Below are 5,383 nucleotides of genomic sequence, written 5' to 3' on the forward strand. Positions count from 1 at the left end.
AAAGCACAGGGACCACGGTTCAATCCCCAGCACCACATGCCAGCCAGCCGCGCCCCCTGGTGGGCTGAGCTGGCCACACACACACACACACACACACACACAAATAAATACATAAAAATTTTTTAAAAAATACTATGGGCTGGGAAGATAGCTCAGTAGAATAAACGCTTGTCTAGCAAGCGCAAGGGTCTGAATTTAATCCCCAGTTCCACAAAAACTAAACAAAACGAAACAGAACAGACAAATATTAATGAAAAGAAAGCAGATAAATAATATGACGTCCAAACAAATGAGCTTTGAGTAAAAAGGATCAATAGGAATAAAGTGGATCATCATTCAATGATGAGAGAAATCATCTACGAGGAAGATACAATAGTACTGAATCTAATAACACAGCCTCAAAAATTTAACCAAAAAACTAAGGAGTCACAGAGAGAACAGGATAAATATGGAGGGAGATTTCCATATCATTTTCTCAACATTCAGAATCACAGAAAAAGTAAGAGATTTGAACAACAGCTAATAAATTTGATATACAGATCAGGTGTGGAGGTGCAGGCCTGTAATGCCAGCATGTGGGAGGCTGAGACAGAGGACCACTATGACTTTGAGGCCATCCTGGGCTACAGAGTGAGTTTAAACTTGCGTGAACTACACAGTGAGACCCTGTCTCAAGAAATGAATAAGAGGGGCTGGTGAGATGGCTCAGTGGTCTAAAGCACCTATTTGAACAAGCTTAGCAAAGCAAAGGGACCACGGTTCAATCCCCCAGCACCACATGCCAGCCAGCCCCGCCCCCTGGTGGGCTGAGCTGGCCCCCCACACACACAAATAAATAAATAAAAATTAAAAAAAAAAGAAATGAATAAGAAACAACATATAAAGAACTCCACAGTGGCCAGGGTTCTATCCCCAGTGTGCCATGCCAGCTCTGGCCCCAGGGCGCGCTGAGAGGCCGATTGAGACTGGGCATGGTGGTGCGCGCCTATAATCCCAGTGCTTGGGAGGCTGAAAACAGGCAGAACACTATGAGTCTGATCTGCGTAGTGAGACCCTGTACACCCTGTTGACCTTGTACTAAATACATGAAAGAAAGAAAGAACTCCATACCCCAGGAAATAGAAAATATTTACCACAATTAAGCACATACTAGCTTCAAAGAGATCCAAGTATTGCTTATAATAGCAAATGTACCACCAAAAATTCTTAGATGTTGTCCATCAATCAACAAATGACTTCAGAGCATGGAGTAACATAGAACTGGTAAGAAGAGACAAACTTGGCAGTTTGTGGATGGTCACATCCCCAAAACATAATGTAAAGTGAAAAAAATGCGCACACTGAAGGATACAATCTTTTATGACCTATATACATTTTAATCATGTGTAATACAACCTATCATAATATATCATTTTGGCTACATAAATATATACAAAAGAGAAAAGTCTGGGAGACTCACCAACCTCAGTAAGTTAGGAGACAGGAAAGGAGCCAGAATGGGGGAAGAACCAACTGAGACGAATTCTACCAGCCACATTTTGGTTCTTTCAAAAATGATTCCAGGATACAAATGCTAAATACTAATACTTGTTAAATCCTGGTAGCAGGTAGATGGATATGCTATCATATGTACTTTTTTTTTTTTTAAATTTTATTTATTTGTGTGTGTGTGTGTGTGTGTGTGTGTGGCCAGCTCAGCCCACCAGGGGGCGGGGCTGGCTGGCATGTGGTGCTGGGGGATCGAACCGCGGTCCCTTTGCTTTTGTTAAGCTTGTTCTAAGTAGGTGCTTTAGACCACTGAGCCATCTCACCAGCCCTATCATATGTACTTTGATGTGTACTCCAAATATTTTATTATAAAAATCTCAAAATAAAAGGCAAGAAGAGGTCTTCCAGGAAATGTAGCTCAGTTGTTTTTTATGTTTGTGAGGCCTTGGGTTCTATTAATAGTATTACAAAAAAAAAAAAAAAATCAAAGAAAAAGAAGAGGTCCCTCAACCTCTGAAGCTTTTTGATACTAATTTGTAGAACCCATGTGCTTTGTTGTTCTTATTGTTCTTCTGATACAGGGTCTGGCTACCCAGCTCAGACTCATAGTGAGCCTCTTGTCTCAACCTCCCTAGTCCTGTGAGGGTCTGCCACCATGCCTGGTTCCAGGGCCTGCAGGGTACGCCTGGGGTCTGGAGTCCACACTGCATGCAGTACCGAGGATCTAATTCGGGACCTTGCGCTTGCCAGGCAGGCATGTATGCCACCGAGCTATCTCACCAGCCCACTATGAGCATTTTGATCTTAAAAACTTTAAAAAATAATTTACTGCTCATTTTTCATCCAATTGCTTGCATCTGAAATGCAGAGAAACAAGGGGAAGAAATCAAATCCGGACTAGGAGATAAAACAATTAAATTTTGACAAATATATGGCATATAATTGCTTGATGCAATGAAGACACTTATCTAAATCAATCCAGTGGCTGACTGAGATTCTGCACTGCGGGAGACCTGCTGGACCTTTCTACACAAATGCTGGTTTCCCGGATTGGTCTGCTAGAGTTCCCTCCTCCCCAAGCCCTTAGGGTGCCTGGGTTCCTGGTGTCACAGACTTTCCTGCGAGGTGCCAGCGAATGAAACTGAGATGGCGTTCGAGGGGTGAGACTCAGCCGGAGCTCACCCGCTGATTTCCTGTGTCCCTGGATGCCAGCAACCTCTGTCACGGTCACTCTTATTTTGGCGGAGCACATCCTGTATCTTCCCTGACCCATGACAGCTGGTGGAAGGATTTTGAAGGCTCTGCATTTTTGAAAGTGTCTTACTTCTCACTCTTTTTTTTTTTTTTTTCGGAACTGGGGATTGAACTCAGGCCCTTGTGCTTGCCAGACAAGCACTTATTCTACTGAGCCATCTCCCCAGCCCCTTACTTCTCACTCTTAATGGGGATTGTGGCATAGCATTTTAGGTTAAAAACAAATTTCCTCTCCTGCTCTGGAAAGCGCTGCTCATCCTGACCTGAGCCTCCGGTGTTGCTGTTGAGAACCCTGAAGGTGTTCTGTGTGTGACCATTTTTGCCACTGCTGCTGCAACTATTCTCTCGCAGCTCTTTGGGCGTCCTCGATTCTCCCAGAGGCTCTCAAAGTCGTGATGCTGCGCTCTGTGCTGGGTCTATTTTCATCTTCTGGGCTGGGCACCCAAGCGGATCCGGGCCCTTTCCACCTAGGAACACATTTTCTTCAGTTCTGAGAAAATAATGAGTCACACACCCGCCTCTGTCATTATTTGGAGGTCAGAATCACTAGTTTCTTTCTTCTCCAATTTTTACATTTCTCACTCCTATTTCCCAACCTTATATTTTAGAGCTTCTTATTGAATTTTTCTTTTTTTGAAGTGTTCTATTTCTGCTCCCATACCTTTTTTTTTTTTTTTGTCTTTTTGAGACATTGTCTAGCTAAGTAGTTCAGGCGGGCCTTGAGCTCACTGTGTAGACCAGGCTGGTCTCAAACTCACAACGATCCTCCTGCCTCAGTCTCCTGAGTGCTAGGATTACAGGCATGCACCATGACACACAGTGATTCCCGTAGTATTTTATTTCAAAACATTCTTTCTTCTCTGATCATCCCTTTTATTATTTTAAGAGAGTGCTCTCTTCTTGCTTCATAGTTATAACATCTCCTGTTTTGTATATAATATCTACTCTCATATTGCTCATATTTGTTTGGGTCTTGTTTTTACCTTAAATTTTTCTTCTCCCTGCAAAGATTCTTTTTCTGTTGTTCCATTGTTTTGTTTTTTCTGGCATCAGAAATGTCCCCGTAAGGGGAACATGTGCCTCAACTTGAGCCCCAGCCCATGGTGCTACTGGGAGGTGCTAGAACCTTTCCAGGGTGGGGCCTTGTTGAAGGAATTTAAGTCACGGACCATGTGATCTGGGAAGGGTCTTGGGGACCCCAGCCTCTTTTTCTTTTGCTTCTTGGTTGCTGTCATGTAGATAGGCTTCCTCTGCCATGTGTTCCTGTCCCCATATTCTGTTCTGTCACTGGCCTAAAACAACAAGGCCAAGTGACTGTGGCCCGGAATCTCTGTAACCATGAGCCAGAATAAATTTTTCTTCCTTTAAAGTGGGGTCTCTTGAGTATTTTGTCACAGTAACAGAAAACTGACTAAGGGCCAGCGAGAGAGCTCAGTAGAATAAGCACTTGCCTGGCAAGCTCAGGATCCTGAATTCAATCCCTGGTACCACCAAAAAAAAAAAAAAAAAAAAAGCTGACTAAGCACTTGTATAACAAACAATTGAAAACAACCCAAAGGCCATCACTAAAAAGAATGGCTAATTAGGGCCAGCCAAATAACTTAGCAGATTAAAGCACCTGCTTAGGTAGATGCAAGGGCTGGGAGTTCCATCCCTGGGCCTGCTGTGCTGGCCCTGCCCCCAGGATGCGCTGGGATGGCAATTGAGACTAGGCATGGTGGCAGACACCTATAATCCCAGCAATTGGGAGGCTGAAAACAGGAGGATCACTATTAAGTATGATCTGTGCAGTGAGACCCTGTCCACCCTGTCCATCCTGTCCTAAATACAGGAAGAAAAAAGAAAGAAAGAAAGAAAGAAAGAAAGAAAGAAAGAAAGAAAGAAAGAAAGAAAGAAAGAAAGAAAGGCTAGATAAACCATTTTGCTTTCATACAACTGAATACCATGGGGCCATAAATTGTTCTCAACAGATGTAGAATGATCACCAAAGTACTGTTATAAATGAAAAGAAAAAGAGAAGCTAGTTGAATCCCTGTCACCCCAGCACTCTGGGAGGCTAAACAGAAGGATCATAAGTTTGAGTGTAGTCTGGACAACTTGGTGACTTTATGAGAACTTGTCTCTCTTTTTTTTTTTTTTTTTTTGGTGGTACCAGGGATTGAACTCAGGACCTTGCGCTTGCTAGGCAAGTGCTTATTCTACTATGGCCCCCTGAGACCTTGTCTCAAAATTAAAAAAAAAAAATCCTGGAGATGTTGCTTAGTACAAAGGCCCTCAGTTCAGTCCCCAGTACAGGAAAATTGAAAACATAGACATCATCTATACTATGTGGCTTTTGAGTATGCAAGGAAAGGAAATTTACATAATTACTTATTTAGGGATAAAGAATTCCTGCTTTTACGGGTTCTCAACATAGAAACCAGATCTGAGTCTAAATTAAAATTTAAATATGAGCCTTTTATTACCTGGCCCAGGACTGCTTGACCACACTCAAGCAGGAGAGGACAAACGACCCGGAGCCTTAGAAGTATAGAGGTTTTAAAGGTGGAACCTTTAAAACCTCTTAGAAGTATAGAGGTTTTATTTTATTTTATTTTTTTATTGACATCAGTTATTTTTATTTTAAAGAAAGAAAAAAAAA

Source organism: Octodon degus, unplaced genomic scaffold (assembly GCF_000260255.1).
Source record: "Octodon degus isolate 3935 unplaced genomic scaffold, OctDeg1.0 scaffold00080, whole genome shotgun sequence".
Classification (NCBI taxonomy): domain Eukaryota; kingdom Metazoa; phylum Chordata; class Mammalia; order Rodentia; family Octodontidae; genus Octodon; species Octodon degus.